Source organism: Nipponia nippon, unplaced genomic scaffold (assembly GCF_047370975.1).
Source record: "Nipponia nippon isolate SJK-2023a ecotype South Korea unplaced genomic scaffold, ASM4737097v1 scaffold_9, whole genome shotgun sequence".
NCBI lineage: Eukaryota > Metazoa > Chordata > Aves > Pelecaniformes > Threskiornithidae > Nipponia > Nipponia nippon.
Genome location: NW_028262413.1, coordinates 14,978,261 through 15,001,872, shown reverse-complemented (window position 1 = coordinate 15,001,872; position 23,612 = coordinate 14,978,261). Strand labels below are relative to the sequence as shown.

General features: G+C 43.7%; 1 protein-coding gene across 3 annotated transcripts in view; it reads left to right on the top strand.

Moving 5' to 3' along the window:
- LOC148050110 (uncharacterized) overlaps positions 1-23,612 on the top strand; it is a 187,480-nt gene that overhangs the window by 130,446 nt on the left and 33,422 nt on the right. The gene's annotated exons all lie outside the window — the stretch shown is intronic.

Here is a 23,612-nt window from a genome sequence, read left to right as displayed (position 1 = left end):
TCCCAGATTGGATTTTAAAAAGCTTTTCATGAAAGGTTTGGGGTTTTTTCAACTCAGAGCAGGGGGAAGAAGTGGATCTAGAGATGTGAATAAATCTGTTTGTTTGGGGACTTTGATTCCTGAAGATTTATTTTCTTAATATGTTGAGTAGCATTTAGACTGTCTCTAGCTCCTATGAGCTTATAGAAAAGCTATTTTTCTGTTTTATTTTAGCCTCTAGCCTTCCAGTCTCCATCAGGAGAAGAGAAGTGGGACTTGCACATCATACTCTTGCACAATGCTGGATAGGGAACAGGATGCTGTGCGAAACTACAGCGTGAGCTCTGCTTCGTTTTCTGACGTTACTATGTAGATACACTGAAAGTTGCTGTGTTTTAAATAGCTGTCAGCATGCATTCTTCACCTTGCGTGCCATAAGGGGCAGAGGAGAATATTTAACTTAAAAGATTGTTTGGTGACTGAGGATATGTGTATCTGGTCAACAGCTGAGATGGCAAGAACCAGAGTTTTCTTCTGTTTGGAGCAGTAGAGATCAGCTAGAGGACAAAGCTGGGTGGAGGGAGGAAAAAAAAATCCATTTAAAGGTGGACATTACTGCAATGAACATCAGGCAGAGAAAAACAACAGAAGGGAGAAGAATTTTACATGTTTTTTCAGTAGAGGGGGACCTGATTTATTTGCAGCGCTGACTAAGGTCAGAGAAAATAGGTGGGGAGCTGTATTCGTGCTTTGAGAAGCCTCTGTGGCAGAGGCAGTCTTGAGACCCTGCTTTACTTATTCATTTTAAAAAAGGAAGGAAAAAATATCACTAAACAGCAGTGGGGAAAACATTCACATGCTGTATGCATGACTCTGCAAATAATGAGGAATAGGATTATAATAGGTGGGGAGTGAAATCTTACTTGAGTCCAGTGGGCTTTCAGATTTTACTTCCAAGAACAAACATTTAAAAATGGCTCAGGCAGCATGAGCTGATGTGTTATTCCCTCAGGAAATGGAATGCAAGATCATATTTATTGCTGCTGGTAGGAAAGCTGAGGCTTTCTCTAAGCAAACATTTCCATCTCCAGAGGTAAGAGGGTACCAGGGCACGTTTTAACCTCCGTGCTCGTGTCTGCGTATGAGACAGGAGATGGAGTGCCACAAAACATCTAGCTGTGGCTTGTTTTTGGGAAGTAGCACCAAGGGGATTAATTTGATCACTTCGGACTACCGAGCAGTTAGGTTTTCATGGATGCTGTTGTCTTGGTGGCTCAGCAGAGTTTGCCGCTTGATGGATGATGCATGGAGGAAGGACTCTTGTCGTTGCATGATGGAGGCCTTCAGCCTCTGCACCTTCCCCGTGCCCACCCTTAGGTGAAGCAGAGCCAAATGGTGGCTGCCGTTCCCTAGTGAGGTTTTGAGGGGTATGTTAGGACTATGTGACACCAGAAGTGCTGCTTTATGGTGTATAGTACTCTGATCTTATGGAAAGTTTAAGAGTGACTTTCAGCAGGGAAGACAGACCTACTCTGGTCCCAGCAAATATTTTTTGCTGAGTCCTAAAGGGTTGTCCTTGCCTGCCTACCCTCACTGCTCCTTCAAATCCAAATTTCCATCTTAATTGTAAAGGCTTTTGTAGTTTTTTCATGTGTGAAGGACAGCGAACAGCTGAAGATTTTTCTGGCACATGAGAAGCATTACACGAGCCTTCTGCTGCATTGGGATTGTGCAACTGGTGTTTCTTGCTGGAAGTAACTCTTTTTATGAGGAATTACTCATATCCAGGGCTTTCCCTTCTGCACTTTTCATTGCCAACCAGTTCACTGTAACTCATGGTTCTGTAAGTGACAAGAACACCATAAGAGACTAATTTGTCACCTGGGTGTGAGTCAGCTTCTCATTACCAGGCTCCATTTCTTCATGTAATTTATGGGTGAGTGTGCATGTCAGCATGGATTTTGCCATATGTATAACGCTGTTATTAACGTTGAGTGTCTCAAACAAGCTAAACAAAACAATGAGAAATTGTTTCCTGAGATAATTTAATGCTGGAAAGTATTTATGAGGTGTTATAATTAACACCAAAACATTTAGATGACAAAAAACTTTATATTGCTTTGCTGTTTTAATTAAATTATGTTCAGTGGGCTACACGTCATCTCTGGGATAAAATTGGTTGCTAACAGAATATTTTCAGCTCTCTGAGGAATAGAGCTATTTTACAACTGAAACATTAGGAAACCTCTCTGCAAATTTATCGGATAATGAGTGCTTATTAGGCAGTAGTCAGGTCTGCTAAAGCTGGTGCTCTCATGCAATAGTTCATGTCCCACTGGTGCACTCCATTTAGTGGTATGTTATCCTGGATCTTCCATGCTCCTGACAGGAGACAAATATAAACCTCAGAAAGGAGATGATGAAAGGAGCCTCAAGAAACTAGGAGAAGGGGGCAGAGGAAGGCAAAGACATGGCAGGCATTTTCTGTTGCTAACATTAGAGCTTAGGATGCATTGGCCAAAAAGAAATGAGTATAACTAATTTTTTTCAATGTACCACAGCACAGAAAATCATTAGTGATTAGGGATACTACAGCCTACACATGTTAAAATTCCTTCTGTGTTCAGCAGAAGGAAAAAAAATCAGATGGGGAGCTAAGATCATATATAAGGGCAGCTGATCTTGTGCCTGGCGATAATCCATATTCAGTGTAATCTTGTGTTCACTGGGGGCTGGTGAGTTTTGACAGCACTTATGACAGACACAAAACCCCCCTCAACTTCTTGAACTTTGAGTAGGTGTTCTCCCTCACCTGTATTTTTGATTCTAGAACCTAGGAGGAAAAATAATTGGATATATGGAGAAAATAAGAGTCTTCAAATGTAACGTTACCATAATGTACTCTGGCAGTTCAGGCAACGTGTTCATTTTTTTAATCCTGAAGTGTATGAATAAAGCATAACAATGCATTGCACAGTTCATATGTACTGGAAATAGAGACAGTCTCTGGGCAAAGAGCAAGGCAAAGGTGGTATCTATAAAGGCTATCCAAAGTTTCTTCTGCAGTGTTAGACTAACCTTCAATCGTCTCCAAAAATTTCTGGTAGCTTCTGGTGAATGCTATGTTGTCTTTCTGATGTTTACTCTTTTTAAAGATCTATTTCAGTGCTAGAGTTGATAAAGATATCTTATTGTATTGCCTATTCGCAGGGACCTGTGCTCAAACAAGCTTTGCATTAGAGGAGAGGCTGGGGGATGTTTACAGGGAGGCGTTAGCACCTCTCCTCCTGAGCACGCCCTAGGGAAGGGAAAGTCCGTGTCGGACAGCTCAGCCTGAGCATCTGGCCTGGTCATTAGGACTTTCTCCTACAGGAAAACTGTATATATACTATTTTTACATACTATATATATGTGTGTGTGTGTATGTATTGAGTACCATTTGGTCTCTATTGCAGAGTGGACTTAAGGCATTTACATTAATTAAACTCAGATGAACATAACTCACTTTGAGTCCTGTTTTTCTCCCACTTCTCTAGTTGCTACACAGAAGTACTGAGATGACAAAAAATGACTTGGCTAATAAGTTGCAATAAGTAAATGATGTTGTATTGATCTAAGCATTCGGAGCAGTCTAAGCAACAAATATGTTCATTACATTTCTTCCGGGCCACTTCCAAATAACACTTACTGTTAAATATGAAATGTGCATCTCCAGTACAGGATCAGCTATTAAATTATGCTCACAGATATTAATAAAAAAGGGCCTAAGGCTTGTCTTTATGCAGGCAGAAAAAGAGAACCAGTTAAGTGGCAAATGGGATGAAGAATATATTTTTATGGTACACTTAAAATTTATTCCATTTTAAGATATGTAGCTGTTTAAGAAGGGAGAATTTCTGAATTCCTACCTTCCCATGCATAGGTAGGCATCCCTTAGAATCATTAAGGTTGGAAAAGACCTCTGAGATCATTGAGTCCAACCGTTAACCTAACTGCCCGGTCCGCCTCTAAACCATGTCCCTAAGCACCACATCAACACGTTTTTTTGAATATTTCCAGGGACTGTGATAGCACCACTTCCCTAGGCAGCCTCTTCCAATGCCTAACCACTCTCTCCGTGAAGAAATTTTTCCTAATATCTGATCTAAATCTCCCCTGGCACAACTTGAGCCCATTTCCTCTTGTCCTATCACTTGTTACTAGGGAGAAGAGACCGACCCCCACCTCACTACAACCTCCTTTCAGGTAGTTGCAGAGAGCAATAAGGTCTCCCCTCAGCCTCCTCTTCTCCAGGCTAAACAACCCCAGCTCCCTCAGACGCTCCTCAGAAGACTTGTGCTCTAGACCCTTCACCAGCTTCGTTGCCCTTCTTTGGACACGCTCCAGCACCTCGATGTCCTTCTTGTAGGGAGGGGCCCAAAACTGAACACAGTACTCAAGGTGTGGCCTCACCAGTGCCAAGTACAGGGGCACTATCACCTCCCAGTCCTGCTGGCCACACTATTCCTGACACAAGCCAGGATGCCATTGGTATTTTGTTATATTTATGCCCATACCTGATGAGGCTCAGTTGTATTTCCATTGGTAGTGGGGTGTCTCAGGTGGTGGCCAGGTCCTCTTTCCCGTTGCTGACTGTACTTGAGCTATTGAGTGTGTTGAGGGGGGTCCTTGTTCTCCCCTGCTCTCCTCTCACTGCGACTCTTCAAAAAATAATTCAGTCTTTCCGTAGATCTAGCCCAAAGCTGAGGACTGTGTGGGATAATTACAGGGTGATACGTTTAAACACTGGTGAAGTACTGAGCAGCATTTACGAGTGACCAAAACTGATCAAATGCAACAGGAACCCAAAGGAACTGAAGGTCACCTTTAAAACATTTTCCAGCCTTTAATTCCAGTGGGAAGGAAATAAGGATTTGACCCTCTGTTCTGGAGACACATCTGAAAAGTTTTACTCAAAATGTGCTCACCTTCGGATACATTATTTTAGTAACCAGTAGGATATAGCTGTGTATGTGAAAGTCAAACTTAATTATAGCCAATTTTCAGTGTTTTTAAAGTTCCCAGAAATCTTGTGAGAGACTCTAACGCCATCTACAATTGAGAAAACAAGGTAGAAACAAAACTGCTGTTGTTTTTCAGTCTACAGAAGAACTAATCTTACTTTCTCTCCTCAAGCAATTTCCCTGAAATTGCAGTAGAAACCCACCCAACATACAAATGAAGCTATAACTGCCATAATAGGATTTAGGACATAACTCACTGTGCAATAAGTCATGCTCAGGTGTTTTGCAGCCAGTATTTCAGCTTTGTTTAGTATGTCACCCATGGTCATTTTGCATGATGACAGTTTGCCTGGGAGAGCAGCATGAGAGAGTGTCAAAAGCCTTCCTAAAGCCAGTGCTTTACTCCAAGTCTTGGCTGAGATTTGCTTCAGGATGAAAGACCAGGTACATGAACCCATGGCTGACCTGATCTGATGTTGGTGGTAGTTGTGAAAAATGAAACTTTTGTACAAACAGCATAGAAAAAAAAAAATCTGTAATATTTCCCATACTTATTTTATATCTCTCAATGTTTGTTAATGAGAGATGCAAGCACAGGACACTTCTGGTGGAAATCAGTATCTTGTGCTGATGCTAATCAATTAATGGGAGAGTGCAGCTTCATGGAGGCTTTGTGAGGCTCTCTGCTGGAGGAGTAGCAGCTATCTGGCCGAGATACAAATCTACCTGGAAATATGCAGAAAAATGGCACTGAGAGACAATCAATACTGAAGCAAGAAACTTCCAAAACTCTTACTTTAGTATTAAGATTTGTGCAGAGACAGCAAAGAGAAGGATAGAGACAGAGCATGATTGCACCTGATAGTGCTCTCAGAGGGACGAGAAAGCTTTCATCCTGGTAAAGGGTGCCCAAAGAGACCCAGAAGGAGGACAGAGGCAGGTCTGACTGATGGATGATGCACGGAGGTCTGCTCTGGCTGCTGCTGGTGCAGCAGCTTGGGTAAGCTCCATTGTCGGAGCAAGTGAAGAGGCAGCAGCCGTGGTGTGCTGCAGCCAGCGCCAGCTGAGCGTGTGCCTGCTCTGGCCATGGGCGCAGGGCAGCATCAAGCTGCTGTTCTCCTGACCAGCCACAAAATCAGAAACCTACAGATGTTTTGGCTTTGCATTTTATTTGTGGCTCTGCATTAAGCGATACTGAGCCAACGCTGGGAATCTGGCTCAAAAGCTTTAACATGGCGATGTGTGGTCATCCTGAATTTTGGTAAATCAGGAGTCAAGAAAGAAGTGTGAATTCAAAGTGAGAACAGTCAGAGCATCCTGACTTCCAGGAATTGATAAGGATCGAGCATTCTCTGTTTCACTTAGCTTTCCATTTATGACTACATCTACTTTTCTTTTAATAGTGCATTAAAACATTGTGTTGAAAATGCACTATTCAGAGTTACTGCCAGGTATTCTTGTATTTCTTATTTTAGATACAATAAATACCAAATCAGATAAAAATAAGGAAAGGGTGAACACTAGTATTTATAGCATTACATGATAGCTTCTGTCTGGTATGAAAATTGCATTTCCATTTCCACTAATATTGAAGGAATATTCTGGTTTTTATTTTAACCCCTTACTACAAAAGGCTTGAACATCAAGCAGATTGAGTTATACTGCCTTGAGCTCTAACCCCAGTATTTTTTCCCCTGTGCAGTACCCTACCAATGCTGCTTCATCACAGCAATGTTTTACAGTTGTCAGGCTGCATTTTTTCAGCACATGAACATTTTCACTGTTGTACCATCTGTATCGTGCACAGCGAAATCTAAATGTGCATGTAAAATCCATTGCTGGGCAGTACTGCCACTTTAACTCCAACATTTCTGTGTAACTACCTAGCACTTCTTAAAATGAAATGGATTTTTTTATAACTTCTTACCTCTTTACTTTCTATTAAAGAAATATGACTGTGTTTCACCCCACCTTTGTTTTGCTGGGCATGAACATGGCAGAAACATGACAGAAAGACCTCTTACCCGTAGACTTTACACCTGTGTGCACTTCAGGGGTCACTCTGTTTTCGCTGTGCTGCGTTGCACCTAGATTTACGGGCTCAGCTGCCTAGCAGAGTGAGTGTGTGTCGTTAACTTTCAGATACAACCTCTGCATTAGTCTGAAAAAGGAAAGCCCGAGCTGAAACATCAATACAATCTGAGGAATGTCGATACCTGTCGGGGAGGAGGGCTCCAAACACTTTGGAGCTGTCTTTGGGCATTACCGTTATCCATTGCTGAAGCTTTTGAGTGACCTTCATCGTTCCCAGCCTTCATTAAATATTAAAAGGTTAAAAGAAAGCAAGCAGCAGGTTTGAACTAGTTCCTGGTGAATCGCTGTTCCCACTGAAATAAATAGGAGTCTCTGCTGGTTTAATGCGTGTTTCATGTTGCACAAAAAAAGACAAATGTTTAGCCTGGGTGCACAACACCGTGGGCACTATTACTTGCATGATTACAAGCTGTGTAATGCCTATGATGAGTGTGCTTGTGCCTCTCTCCTCCGTTCCCACGCCTCTGTCCTGTTCAGCCACGGCGAATAAATCTTCCCCGGTGGGAAGAGGCATTCTGGTTAGTGCCGTGCATTTCCCACCCTACTCCTGGAAGCTTGCATTGCTTCAGGCTGCCTCAGCCAGCATGGGGATCCAGAGAGATGATGATCTGCCATAAACATCGGGGAGCGGCAATCAGCAGCCCCTCTCTCTGCGGAGCCCGTCTGAAGTGCAGTGGGGAAACTAGGCTGTTATTGAATAATGCTCTGTGGCTGATTATAATGACAGAAACTATACTTGCAATCTCTAGGTGGATCTGATCATCAGTCATCTCCAGTTATTAAGTTGCTAAGAGAGATGAGAGTAAGAGTGCATTTAGTTCTTCCCATTTATAAGCCCAATTACCAAACCATTTCTGCCCAAGCACAATGCTTGTCAAGCTTAAATGAGAATAAACATTGCAGGAAGAAACTGAAGATGGCTGGTGACAAAAATAGCAGCCCACTAGCAAGGCTGAGTTACAGAGCCGGCAGGTGGAAACTCACGCAGGGGAGGTTTGACCGGGTGCCAGCTGGCGATCGGCACCAGACAGTGTTCTCCTGGTTAACGGTCTGCAGTGCCTCCTCGGCAGTGGGGACGGCACGGGGGTCTCCCTCCTTTCTGCGCGCTCGCCTTCTCTTAGAATGTTTAATGAATTGAGTTCAAAGCTTATCACCAGACTTTTGAAGGTATTTAGGTGTCTCTTTGTCCCTCTTCAAGAGGTAAAACAGTCCAGGTCCAGTGTACCCAAGACATCCCCTAACGTGTCCAGATGAGCACTGTAGTTGGCAGTCCTTTTTCTCATTCTTTCTTTTTTTTCCCCTTTTCAGCATGGTTTGCCATGTATTTAAATTTTGAAAATGTATGTTGTGTTTTGACAGTAATACTTTGAGATGGGTGGTGCAGACAAGAAAAGAAAGAAAGGAGAGAATGAAATGAGTAACATTTTAGTTAGTCTTGATTTCTGATTAAGTGATCATGTAGGTTGGTTAGCAGAGATGGGTAGGTACAGACCTGATCTGTATGGGAAAACAGGATTTAGCAGCCATAGCAAGTGAGGTAGGTTTATACGCGATGCTAGCCATCGTGCTAATGAGAGGCAAGTGCACTTCCATGTCCCCTGATACCTCTGTGCTTAGCACAGCAATGTGGGTTTGGTGGCTGCAGTCTTTGATCATTCCAGCTCTGATGTGCTCATCTGAAGGACAATAAATCAGCTAAAATACAGATGTATGACTGCAGAGCGAACCCCAGAACCTGACATCGGTGTCCGTGGTGTTCCTGCTCACATTTTTATGTGAGACCACACGCAGATGGGCAGCAGCTCTAGCCCTTTCCTCGGCTCACGGCATGTCCCTGGGCTCTCCCCCATGTTCGCTGGCGTTGGACCAGTCAATGTGAGGCACAGTTATTCTTGATGCTTGCTGAAGGGGAGCATTCAACTGCTTGAATGGGAAAATTGGAAAATTAGGAAGATCGGCCATTAAAAATAGGGCTAATTATTCAGGAAAATATGTCATGTAATTAGACATGGGTTGTTCCACTCTCCTTTTCTAAGCAGGGCTTGGGAAGAGGTGAGGCCACTATCATTACATATGGTTATATCTGCTCTTATTTATCTCTACAGGTAAGGCCACAACCAGATGGACTAGAAAATAATTCCCAATATTCTCCCTTCTTCTTCCAAAAAAATTCTTGTGGCAAAAATCTGAGTTTAAGGTAATTTGTACTTCTCTGCTGTACCCTTTAAAACCAGAATATTGACAGTTAAAATCTATTTGAACAGGTTTAATCTTTATATATACCCTTCTCCTGGTGGTGGTTTAGAATTTGAAAGAGAGCTTTAAGTTGCAGCAGACCGAGGCATGAAAACCTTCAGCGTTACAAACCTGTGCAGCTGCCCCGACCCCAGGGAAGCCGAGGTGACTTACAGCCCCAATCCATCCAGCCCGGGCATACTCAGGAGGCCTCTGCCTTGGCCCTTCTCTTTATTAGTCCTGTTTCAAGTCAGTAGCACAAGTGGTCATTGCATTTGTCTTTGTTTTTCATGTTCACTCTCTCCGGTGGCTCTGGGTAAGCAATTAACAAATTTCCAAATAAAGATTCTGTGTGTCCATCACCTCCCCCCCCCCCCCTCGTACCCCCCCCCTTTTGGACAAGGGGCTGGATGATTTAAAACTTAAAGTTTTTCAATTCCATATATAATTAATGGCACCTTTCCCTTATTCATGTCTAAAGCAACAAAGGGGCTTCCTTGCAGGAGCCTATAACCAAGAGATTTCTGTGGTATGTTTCCCACTGTACACAGTGGATACGGAGGAAGATGCTGGATCTTTGCTTTGGGGTCATCGTTTGAACTTCTGTAAGTCACAGAGCTTGCATCAACACCACAGGACCAATGCAAAGAACCAGCATTCAACTAACTTCAGGGACCGCAAATGGCAGAGAGAGAGGGAAGACAACTGAAAGGGAGAGTGAATGTTTCGGCAAAAAATGCTGCAAAACCGTGTCCCCTCCTCCAGCCCACCCAGCGCAAACCCCAACCCCATCTGCTCAGGCAGGCAGCTGCGGTCAGTGCTCTGTCCCTGCCCTCCGATCCATGGCTGGTGTTGGTGAGCCAGATTCAAGTTAGGTCCTTCTGTCTTTAGCTGACGCATTCAGGCACTGTTAGACTTATTTACCGGTGTTACTTTTAATAGGTTAATTGTATCAGCAGTGGGAAACGCTGCCTTTATTGTGAGAGACAAATCTGAATGCTGCACGTATCGATGTGGGAAGGTGAACTAATCCTCAAACGCAAGATCTGAAACAGTTAACATACACAGTGTTTGGATTTAAGCTCCCTACATTTCACTGTCTTACACAAATAAACATAACTGCAACCGTCATACCCCTAATTTACCCAGGGTAAGTCGTACCTAGAATTAGGATCAGCTTCTGATTGCATAACACCTCAATCAGCATAATTACTCGGTAGAGCCAAGATTAATGGGAATGGCAGCAGAGATTTACTAAGAAACACTTGTTCATTTTCGGAGGACTGCTGCGCCCATGCTTTGATTGTGTTGTGCCTGCTCCCTGGATTTCCCTGTGCGATTCTATGGCATTCCTGGGAAAAGCCTGTCCTTGCCTGCTCCTGGAGTTGCTGCTGGGGTGAGGGAAGCTCGTTGCTTCTCTTGTGCGGTGGTACTCCAGGGCTGTTTGCGGAGCCTCTGTAGGGTTTGAGGCTGGGTTGTAGTTAGGGTGTGAAAATCCAACAGGCAGAGATTCAACATGAGTGTGCTGCTTTGCAGGCAGAGAGCTGGTATATGAGGATTTTAAGGCTTTTTGTAAACTTTTAAAGTATGTTTAGATTTATGTACGTGGGCTAGGGCTGCAGTGAGGATTTGAAGGAAGAACGGGGGGGAGGGAGTGGATGATGAACCGCCACGGGGCTCAGTGGGAAGAAGGGAGGCTGGTTGAGCACAGGTGCTGGCCGAGCCCGTTCCTCACCCTTCTTCTCCATGAGCTGTGAGCGGTGCAATTCCCCAACTCCTAGAGCTCTGCTTGAGGATAGATAGGTTTAGTGATTATGGCAAGACTGGAACCTCTGCCATAAGGATGTGGTTCAGCTGGGCTTTCACGTGTCACTGCTGTTAGGAAAGTTCTCAGCCGCTGCAGTCCCACACAGTGAAGCTGGTGAAGTTCTCCTTTTAGCTTCAAATTGTCCGGGTTTCATTCACATCCACTCACAGGTCCGTGTCCTGAGATGTGTATAGGAGGGGCGACTTTTTTATTCATTCAGCTTGGCTTGAAAACATCAAAAGTATTCTGTTACCTTTATTTCTTTTAAAACACGTTTAATTTAGCATTCAAATAGTGCTTTAACTTCAAATGAATATATTAAAAAAAAGTGAGACCATCTCACTTTCAATGCACTTTATAAATATTCATGCTCATATTGAATATCAAAACCTGCTGTTTGAGTAAAGAAATACACTGAAATGGCTAAAACAATTATCAGGATAGAATTTAAAGCCACTTCTTAATTTGCTGTCATGATATTAGATAACTGGATACAATAACTGTCTTTCTAAAATGTTTAGGTATTTGCTTAGATTGAATATAGATGAAAGTATCTGTAGATGGTTGTGTTGTTGCTATCTTGGATAAAACACACGTTCTTTCTTTGCTGGCTGGGTTCTGGTTGGAAAGGCTTGGGGATGGGACATTGGCTATGGTGTGCGGAGCCTGTGGTGAGGGACAGCAGTGCCCGCCAGGCTCCTGGGGAGGCACTGGTGAAACTGCAGAGGTCTGGGCTTCTCGTGGGTGTGTAGGGTCAGGCAGGACTATTTATGCAGGTAAATATAAATGACTGAAGACAAGTTTGCAGAAATGGCTCTGAATCAGAATTCACAGATGGAGAAAGAGATAATTACCTGCTTTCTGTGCACCACAGATTTCTTACTTCCCCTTCTTCTAGAAAGTTGCTAGAAAATAAACTTTTTTTTTCTCCCACGTTCATACAAGAAGTACTCAGAATAAAAGTAGTAAATGGAGTACAACAGAAAAATACGACAGGATTATTTGTATCCTCCTAAGAAACCTAGCAAAGCAAAGTAACAGGCAGGAAAACATCATGAGTGGAAGAGACAGAAGCACAGTAAATATCCTGAACTTTGTGGTTCAGCAGCTGTTTCTGTGTTATTAGTCCCAGCCCTTCTGTATTTTCTCTCTTTCCCTCTCCCTCTCTCCCTCTGGTGCAGTATGAACAAAAGCAACTGTTATTGCCTTTTTATGAGGGAGGCAAACTCTCTGCAAAGAGTAAACAATTTTTCCATCAGTGGTGTTCACAGTTTATGACATACAATGTCAGTAAGTAGTTGTTTTGGTAATCCGATGGGTTGTTTCCCGGGGTTAGTGTTTTCCTATACCATTGCTCTCTGTTATTCTGCTCAGGAGGAATACTGCATCCTCCTGCAGCGCTGCCTGCTCCAACCGCTTGCATATTACAGTAATGCTTGACGCAGCTTGGGTGTGTGTGGTTCTCTGTCTGCTTGGTGGTAGTAGTTCTAATAACCCCGATAACCATCTCCCGTGGAAGTGATAGACCCGAAGCAGACATCTGTGTCAGCAGCAATTGTATTACTGCTCACATAGCTCCAGCGGTGTGGTGGGCGCTCCGCAGCCGAGTCGCTGAACAAGGCTGCTGAGTTGTAAGAGCTTGCAATCAAAATCTCACACTTCTCTAGCATTTCATGACTTTGTGAATATTGATGATTATAAAAAATACATATGGGAAGCAAGAGGGGAAGCTGTCTGTGTATCGCAGTAGTAATGTCAGGAAAACATCAGCACCTTTGCAATTTCATTTCTCAAGGTGCTTGCCTTCTGCTGCCTTCCCATAATTGTAAGAGGATGACCCTCGAGACTCAGGGATATGAACAGGCACATGGCACAGGGTGGGTCAAGATGAAAGCATTTCCTTTGTGTTATGAATTATAAAATGTCCTTCTCTATTCATTTTAATTAGTGTGCTTCAGACTGACTGCCACACTGCTTGGTGTCAGAGAAAGAGCCACATTCGGACTGCTAGAGACAGCATTGAATAAGTCATGGATAATACTGTAATTCAATGAGATTCATTGTGTTCCCTTTTACCTAACACTAAGCAGGAATCTCTGCCGCTGCTGGAGATGCCCTCCTCTGGGGCAGCAGTGTGAAAACAAGGTCTCACCTGCATCTGATAATTAAAAACCACACAGCACTTTTCACACCATGTTACAGGTGTTAATTGGGGTGTTCTGGCTGAAGTCCAGCTGGCCGGTGGAAGCCCTGTCTGCTTCATCGTTCCCTGGAAAGGGTTGCTCTGCCTTTTTTCCTGAAGTGCCATGGAGTTTTGAGAGTGGCTTCATCACGTAAAGCGGCTGCTTGTGTCCCGTCCGCGGCAGCTGAGCTCCAGTGTGGGTTAAGCAAACATCACTTCCTACACTAGTGCTTTTCACGGGAAAACATTGTTAATTTTTCCTCTGTCTGGTGTTAAAAGCTTAGTTAATATTAATTGCATGAGATCCTGAGATAGATAGAAAGAACGGGTGATATGCAAAGCCTCATTCTTACAGGGCTCAGTCTAAGGAGGCATCATTGAATACAGGGTCATGCACCAGATAGATACCTCTGTTGATCTGTGTCTTAAAATCAGTGAATGACACAGTTCTTCCCCTTGCTGTACTGAGAACCTGGGGGAGGCTTTTTGATTGCCACCTTTTGCTTTCTGAACCCTTAGACTGCACCCAAGTGAACTCTCTAAGCTTTTCTCTAAAACCTGGAGGAATAGAAACATTTGTTTTCATCTGGAATGTTGACATTCTTATACCCCACACCTCTACAAGGTGGAGATTAATGAAAATACCGGGTATCGCTGTTTGCCATCTGGCTGCTCTCCTCCTTGCCATGGCGGGTCCCCTGCACTACAGCTCTTCCCTTGGTGAGCGACTCGGGTAGCCACTTGCTCCGAGAGCAGCCTAAAATACATACCGAATGTGGTCAGACTCCTCAGGGTCCAGTGGGTAAATCTGCTTGTATTTAGCACAGCTACTATTAAGTGCATTTTCCTTCGTTAAGGCAGTTGTAATTCATTTACAATGCAATGAAATTAAACTGATGAACATAAACCAGCAGAAAATGTAAGTAATGTAGCAAGACTCAAATTCGATAAAAGTAAATATTTAAATAGGCTTCTTATAATGAGTTACAAACAAAACTGATGTGGTGCCCAACACTGAAATCTATGATTGGCTTTGATAGTAATATTAATATTCAATATATTCAGCTCATAATTGTTTTATCTTTCTTACTAATGTGTTTGTCTTTTCTCTGCTGCATCTTTGTCTTTGTGTAAATCTGTCCCTTTTTTCCGGCGTTACTTTTCCTGTGCTCTAGCACCAAAGCACCCTGCATGGCGTTGCCTTTCCATTTGCGTGTGCCCAAAGCCAGCTGCAACTTCTATAACATGCTTTTTTCTTTGGACAACCTGTTATCCAGCAAAGGCATGCAGGCATCGCAGCAGCTTCTTTGTCGCTCCCTGCTCCTGTCTTAAAGCTGATAACAAAGATGCTGAATCTCCAGCGAGCGGCGGTGCTGCGGGACCGCTCCTGCCCTGTTCCACATGCATGTTACACACCCGCAGGGACTCCGGTGCTTCCCTTCACAGACAGGCTTCCCCCCGTAGGAGCTTCCCCATTATTTTACAGGGCAGCGATGAATCTCTGATAAAGAGCAAAGATTGCATCTCATCAGTGGGCTTGTTCTGTGCTCTGTCACTCCGCTGATTACAAATGCATACAAATTACACAAACAGAAGAAATTATTTTTTTATGCTAATTTTGGCCCGGCCACCTGCACATTAACTAGTGTTGCATTGAACTGTGGAGAGATGAATTGCGGCAGGTTAGGCAAAGTGGATTTATTTTACTTTTGCACTCTTCTGTTTTTACACCTTATTTCTGTTTTGCTGGTGTGTGCTTCAAATGCTCATCAAGTATTTAACGAAAAGCCTAAATGAAAGTCAAATTAGATTTCATTCGCTTCCTGATCTGATTCTAAGGAAGCTAAGAAAAAAGCCATGGGGTGGAAAGTGCAGTACAATTGCAAGGTCGTCTTTTTTTTTTTTTTTTTTAACATTATTTTGCTGTACATACCACTTTATAGGTGCATTTGTTACGTTCAGCTGAAGGTTAATTACCCCTAACTTCTAGATAACAAAAATCTCTGAAACCCTGTATGACTTTTTTCGGGCTGATTATTTTGTTTTTAAATACATGTTTTGGTATTGTAGAGTTTCTGTCCATGTGAATGTCTCCTACTTTTCCTCCCAGTGTTTACACAGATATAAAATGACTGCCAGATCCTTTTCCATAGCCTTCTCACAGCCTAGTGTGCAGGGAGCTCGTACTGCCCAGCATGGCCCTGGGCCTGGCAGGGGGGAATGGCAGTGACCCCTCTGCACGGAGGCACCCGGAGCCCGGGGGGGCAGTGGGACCTGGGCGGGAGCCGCAGTGGTGCAGACCTGGGGATGCTCCATCCGCTCCAGCGCTCTGGGCAGCCACTTCTTGCTCAGGGCTCCATGAGTAGGACCCGGTGCGTCTCACACTTAACATTTGCAAATACAGAAAAGGTAATACTTATTGTACCATCTATACCTTTTTTTTTCACTTTAGGTTTTTATTCCCAAAGCAATTCTATTCTTCTGTGATTTAAAGTTATTGCGTTGCTTTGAAGGTCTTTTAGCCAGTTTTGTTTTAATAAAATTTAATTAGTTCTACCTTCTCTTTTAGGTCTATCCTCAGGAGCTAATCTTTCTATGCTTAATGCATGCTAAAATGAGGCGTTTACAATAATATGCAGAATGCGTAGCAACCAAAGGTTGTATCATGCTTACTAAAAGATCTTGCTATGCTGAGAATGAAATGGCTGGTTTTTCCACGGATTTATACTGGTAGTATTTCTGTATGGAAGAACAAGCATGCAAGCAAACCAAACCTTGCAGACTTAGTTTTTTGGGGATGCAGTGCCTAACCAGTGGGGAAAGCTCCCAGCAGGGCCTCGAGGGGCAGCAGGGCGGGCAGGGGCGTTGTGGTCCATGGCAGTGGGCCACAACACCATCACACCCACCTCCCTTCCGCGGTTTTCGTGTGGTAAACAACTGCACAGCAACTGTCAGCCTCCATGCGACGTCTTGGCCTGATACAATCCCTGCAGTTGGATGGATATATTGGTGGGGCTGGTTTGCTTTAACCACAGTACATCTTTCACACTGGCAGGTGTGCTCTCTCTCCTGGATCCCGTTTGCAGCAGAACGGGGTACTTGCTGCCAGACACGGGTGCTGCTCTTTGAACGGCAGCTTTCTGCACTTTTAGAAATACATTCCCACCCCCCAGGGATAATAATATACTTTTATCATCCTTGGTAAAAGTGTAAATATTTCCCTTGCCCCACAAAAAGTAAAACAACAGCAAAAGCCTTCCTAATTTTCTGTGCATGGGTATGTTTAAGGCACACGTGCAGCTGTGACGTCGATCTGACAGGGCAGGGCACTTCTTGTGCTGGAAAAAGTTTTATAGTAGGAATCAGTCTGATTTATCAATATTACAGCTTACTGTGTGTGCGTGCCTTTTAACTTGCATAGTGCTTCCCTCGTCTATCGGGCTTGCTAATAGGGGTCCTTCCATTTGGATTAAAGTCTTAACCAGTTGTAGAGTCAAGGGGGGAAGAAAAAAAAAATCGAACTTAAATCCTGTGGCAAGCAGGTGCCTCAGAGTATTGGCAATATCAAAGGGGGTGGTTGCAAAAAACATTTCAAAAGTTTAATTTGTACAGGAGTTATACTGGTCCATAAAGACAGTCATAATCTGATAAAAATCTGATAGTTCATTTGCAGTTGGCATTGAACATTAACGACATCTAATATACCTAAGAGTCATGGAGATATAAAGGGAGGAATATTAACAGAAAACAATGCTTCTATCCATATCGCAGAGGACGCCTCAGCATTTAATTTAACGTTTTGGATCAGTCTGTAAGCGGTAGAAAAGCACATGAAATAAGTGACCTCATCTTGCACAGCAGCTGAAGCCGTTTGAGTGATGCCTGTTGCGGTGGCCGATGGAGGAGCGCTGCCCTGAGCATCCCAGGGGGCTGCAGCTGAGCGGGGGCACGAGGGACCCAGCGTGCCAGGGTGTGACCTCGCCTGTGAAGCCCGCTAATTAATGAGCAGGTTGCCCTCATGGCTGCAGCATGGGAGTGGGGGCAAGCAGAGCCGGGTGGCAGCGTCTCACCCGATTGATGCAGGAGGGAGGAAAATTGAACAGTAATAAAGGACAGCAGCGTCTGGCCCAGGTGCCTTCTTCCTCGTAAATGGCGTTTCCCAGGGGAAGGAGGTATGAGTGCAGGGACACTGAGCTCACAGGGATGACAGGCACTTCCAGCAGAGGTGTCCCTCTGTCTGTCTGTCCTCTCTGTCCCCTGCACCTTTTGCTCCCATTCATAGGGGTCACACCAGATGTGTCAGAGATGCCAAATGATAGAACTGAAAAATCAATCATCAGAGATAATATTTTTTTTTTTAGTGGATTAAAGAAAAGTTTCTGTTATTTTAATTTTTATGACAAATTTTCAAGAGTCTTGGAGAAAAAGGAGACTAATTTTCAGGGCATTGCTCAAAATGCAGCATCTCTTTCCTTCTCAGCATGCTAGTAGAAGGAAACATTAAATGCATTACTTGTATAATTACTTATTTATTCGTCCTACAGAATGAAAAATCTGCCAGTGGCTCAGTTCTTACTGGAGGTTTCTCTCGTTAGCAAAAACACAATTTGCAATCACCTAATTGAAACAACCCTTTCAGTAGTCAGGGGCTGCTCACTCCTTGTCAAAGCTTTTTGTGTATGTTTTATTTGTGTAAGCGGAGTCCATACAAGGAGCTGAGAGTTTCAGTTGTGTACTTCTGCTCTCCCCAGTGTGAACATCCAGTGCCACTTCTGAAACCCATCGGGAAAATCCTGTGTATGAAATCAGTCCTGTGCGTTTCTGAAGATGCAGAGGCAGCAAGTGGACGTTCAGATTCCAGGCAGAAGACGTGAACATAAAACAGTCCTTTATCTGTTGCTCTGGCGTATTCAAGGAACTTTTCTTCCAGTTTAAAACTGAAAAACTTAACTATCCTTACTAGTTTTACAGACCTGATTTTCACTGTTACAATCTCACTGCTTTTAAGGGAGCTAATCCTGCTGGTGGTGGTGCTGGGTGGAAGATGAGCACCATTCGCACAGCTGCCCGAGCTCTCTGTGCACTCACTGCCTTCCCACGCTGCAGCCTGAGGCAGTTTCCCGGCACATGGGGTGGCTGCACGAGCTGTCGCTGTGATTTCTGGAAGGAGGTGTGCAAAACAGCACGTGCCTTACGGCACAGAGTCATTAATTATAGACTCTAATGAGTGGAGATATTTAGCCTTTAGCTCTCTTTTCCTTGGAGGATCATTCGCATCCTTCTCGGCATCCCAGGATCGCGACCCTTTCCTCTCTCCGTTGCCATGCCTGTCAGCGGTACCACCTTTGCTCTCACCAGGGAGGTCTACAAATATTGAGGCATTAAAGGACACCGAGCAGCTTCCCTGCTGTCCCAGAACTAACCTGTGTGCAAGTTCCAAGCATGATCTAGGTCAGCTCTGGACATTTTGCAAGGGAAATAGTATTCAAACACCCATTCTTTTATTTTAGGGAATGCACACACTAACATTGCACCTTTGCAATACTCAATCCCTTTGGCTTTCAATCAAACTCTCAAGATCAAGGAGGTCTTTGTTTTAAAGTGGGCCATTTGTCCAGTGTTGCAGTATTGATTGCTGCCCCACAGTTACGTGTGAGGAATTTCTTTGGGTTTGAGAATCGACTGTATGTAACTGGACTGCATTTATGAATCCCCCTTCTGCCAGGGAATGCGTGCCTGAATTGCTTTTTTTTTTTTTTTCCCCTTTCCACTTCTGTCAATTCGTAAGTAAAGGGCATCATTATTTTAAGATCTCTTGGTGTTTCAGGCAAAAGACCAAATATGGGTCAGGCTTGACCCATTGATTGGTGACCCAACTACTGGGTGATTGTATGTGGTATATCAGTCGTATGAGTCATGGCATTTGCATCTCCCTTATTCCTTGAGATGCACACTGTCTTTAATAGGCTGTGTTTGTGCCTGGCTGTGTTAATAAAGGAATTAACTTCTCAGTATAAAATCTTTTATCCGAATGATGATGCGTGAACCCACAAAAAGAAGGCAGCTTGTCCCTCTGGTTCCCTGTCGTGTTTGTACCTACCACAGGGTGCACCGTCACATATTTAATCTTAATGAGAAGCAAGGAGTTCCAAAGCAGAGTCTCAAATGTTTAGACCAGGTTAACTTGCTTTTTTTTTTTTTTTTTTCTTATACTTTTTAATTATTGTGGGTCCGTACCTGTTGTCTTACCTGATAACTTCTGCTGGAATGAATGTTATTCTTTGGGTTTCCTCATATTCAATTGAAAGTGAAAGGTGGAGACAACATGAGAGAGTTCATTTTCACATTATTATTTACTTTTGAGGTCATGCAATTTTGTTACTGTGTCAGTATTACTCCCTGCCACAAGGCACACAAGAGAGGATGGCTGTTTGCCTGGATGTGCTTGATCTAATAATCTACTACATCATGTATGACATCATTCAGTATGCCACAAAAATCCCAGTTACAAATTAACCCATAAACAGCCTCAAAAATGGGCCTTATTAAAATGATGATTCTTTTGTAATTTGTGTAACAATAATAATAATAATAGAAAATTTCAGCAAGTAAATACCTGATTATAGTTTTTCCGCAAAACATGAAATTATACTGAACTGCATTGTAATGCATGAGTTAATAACAGGGACAGATGCATGCTTCTAAAACATAGTTGGGGATGTGAAAAGGAGGTTAGAAACAGAAGAGGAACTGAACGCATTGCCATTGAAGTCGGCGAGTGCAGCAGAGCCTTTCCCTGTGTGCTGGGGACCGGTGCGCAGGCAGGCACGGCTCGGGGACCCTGGGTAAAACCAACAGGAGAGTGCATCCTTGGAATTTACAGTCAAAATGGCCTTGGGTCTGGGGTTTGTGTTTTGGTCCAGGTTTGGTTTTTCGTGTTTCTTTGTTTGTTTTTTTTCCTTTGGTTGTTTCTTATGTCTTCAGAAATGTGAGTTTTGGGAAAAGTCCAGGGCATACTGATCCAGTTCAATTCCTAGGTGACTCATCCTTGCAAAGCTGCCCGCAGGGAGGAGCGGCTCTTCCCCCTGTGCAGGGATGGCAGGTGAATCAGGCCTGGGAATGCCTGACGGCTGCTCCCCTGGCTCTATGAAATGAGCATTTCTTGCGGCGGCTGCAGCCTTGCAGCACACTGTTGGGAGCGCCCGTATGTGCCTTTCACACGGGGATTTGAAGCACGTGGCAGGTGTCTTTCAAATAGGACACCTCTGCTCCATCAGCAGCTGCCTGTTTAGCCCAGCACTCACTTTCATTTATGGTTGGACTTGATGATCTTAAGGGTCTTTTCCAGCCTAAATGATACTGTGATTCATTTGAGTACCAAACACTGTGTCCATAGGTCACCAAGGTAAGGGACAAGAAGATGGCAAGGCACATTCAGGGTGAGCTGGGGACAAGGGTAACTCTCTGCCCACCTCACCCTGAATGTGCTTTCCTATTGTCTCTTCCTTTAACAAAAAACAACTAACAGTAAGTAGCTTCAATTTTTATTTCATTTGCCAAAAAATGCTTTCCAGATTTTATTGGAAAATAACAAATTTCCTGCTTTCATTACCATATAAGCAGTCTGAGCAACTCAGCTGGGTCTCTGGCAGTGATGAAACCTCCCATTTTTCTTGTGAGACTTTTCTTTCTGTTTCAATATTGTCATCTTTGTTTGCTCAGGCAATAACTTTTATGGGAAAACAAACAGAACCACAGCAGCACACTAAAATGGGAGCAGGGGAACACTATTATCTGGGAAGCAGAAGCTGAAACAGGCTGTTTTTATCTTTTAGCATGCATGCATATGTTTCAGCCAAGTGGTTGCCAACCTAACTTACTCTTATTTTAACCTTTGCAAGAAGACACAGAATTCACTCAACTAATCAAAATTACTATGGTTATCGGTATGATTTGTTAGGATTGTTACAGTGGAGTTGGCTGGATTCAAACAGAACAGCACAGGAATTTTTTCTATGAAAAAAGGTGTGTACACGGAGGTGAAATCTCAGTATTTCAAACCAGTAAATAATGGCAAAGAACTTCATGACAGCAAAAAAAAAAAAATGATCAAGCGTTGTCCATCTCTTGTGAAGCCAAAGAAAGAACTTGTCTGTGTCACCCAGTTCTGCTCAGTTCTTAAATGAGCAATATCCCTGCGTCTGTAATCAGCATTCACATCTAATTTCATGCTACGGCAGTCTGTTGTGAACTGTTTGTGATCGAGGCCCATGAGTGTCTCACGGCTTGCTTTCCTTCCCATGACATTGACATGCAAGACTCTCCCTGTGCATAGCGCAAACCACCAGCACCTGCCCCAGCCCTCCTGGGAGGGTGTACGTGTCTTCAGCTCTGCTCAGTGTGTGGCGGGGAAGGCATAGGCGGGTGCAAAAGTTTACAGACGGCATTGGCAAAATTTATCTTGAGAGGAGTGTGCAGAGCCTGCACAGGCAAGCCTGAGCCTGTGAGGAAGGCTGAGCGTGCACCAAAGGTGTTAGATGGGTTTATCCAAAAGCGGTAAAGATCCGTCCTCTGTTTAATTACAGAGCAGTCAAGGTAGGAGCAAGGGAAACACGCGTCTGTCTTGGAAGGTCTGCAGGGGAAGAACAGATACTGCGGTAAGAGCACTTTCATGTAATATATGCAGGCACCATGAGAACTGAAAGTGAGAGGCTGAACCAGAGGAGTTTGCGGGCCTAGCAGGGCAGGAGACTAATCGTTGGAATAAAATACCAAGCAAAAAGTATGAATTTCTGTGTTTTCTAATCAAGGTCATGTGCTCTTCTGAAACATCTGCTTTGCCCAGTTTCAAGTTAGTGGGTTAAACAGAGATAACAGGGTCAAACTCTGTAGCTCATGTTACACAAATGGTCAGCAAGCAGATTAATTAGAAAATTAGATGATCTGCCCTTGAAAATTTTTCATGTACCACTGTTTTTTTAGGGTGAATAGATTGATCTGTCTCCATGCTTTGGCTCCAGCCTGAATGGAAAGAATTGCTCCTTTAGAGTGGCTTGTGTAATATAATCATTGCTTTGAAATGTGGCAAATTGATGTGAAGAAAATAGTGCCTTGGATTGTCCCTGCCTTTAAGAAAAACCGGCCAGGCTATGTGTACCCAGCTGGGTGGTGATGGTGAAGAGAAAGCAAGAGACGTGGGTTCGTTCCTCTTTTTATTTAGGCAACTTCTATTAACACCTCGACATACTAATTTCTTGTGTTTCAGGAAGCAGTAATTTTGCATAAACATGTCCTTCTTCTTACCAGGACTCAAAGCGGCTTTTTGTTCCTCGTCTGTTTTGTATTGATACCCCATCACCTGAAACAAGTCTTGTCCTTTTGGTGACTGGTGGCAACTGTTCCCAGCCCCAGTTGTCAGCCTCCTGGAGAAGAAAAACCCATCAATGGGAGGGAGGTAGAGCATAGTCTGAGTTTAATTCATCAGGGGAGCGATCAAAGAGCAATGCTGTATGATTGCATCGCTGGGGAGTCTGAGCCGAGGGCCGGGTTCCCAGGGCCCGGCTGTGCCGCTGGGATGGACTGCTGTCACCCGCGGGAGGAGATCACCACCTCCCGACAGCAGCCTCCCGTGTCCTCACCCACCGAGTACAGAGCTTGTCTCCCAGAGACTGAACGTTTACTCACTCACTAAGGGAAAAAAACCTAAAACCACTGTATCTGGTGAAGATTGCCATAACAATAGTGTTACAGCTATTTTGACAGTGATTTGCAAGGAGAGGATGATATTTGAGATTGAGTCAGATTTCCCAACACCCTGAATATATTTTTCTATGAAATTCTATTTGGTTAGATAACAGGTGATTATTTTCTTAGCAGGTATCTTTGCTCCAGGAATAAGTTAATTTTTTTTTTTTTTTTGGTAAAATGTATCTACTGAAAATATCTTTTTCCCAAAGTACAATAAGAGTGCTTTGAAGCAAGGACAGAAAATAAATGCGTGAGCAGATCTGGGCATATACTTAGGAGATGTATGAGGAATAGAAGAGGTAGCCCAGATTTATTATTGGATGACTCCATTTTTCTCTCATGTAGTTCTCCTTAATAAAGTTACACCAAAATAAAATCGGAGTAAGATACTGCTGGCCCTGTACACAGCAGCTAATAGGAAGGGCATCTACACCAGTGTGTAACGCTGTGCTTGGATGTGCAGGGGATCCTAACAAGGAGCCAAGCATTTGCTAAAGAGGTGACCAGTTGTGCTCCCTGTGAGATGCTAGTGCAGGCCTTGCTGCCTGGGTGGCTCCAGCAAGGC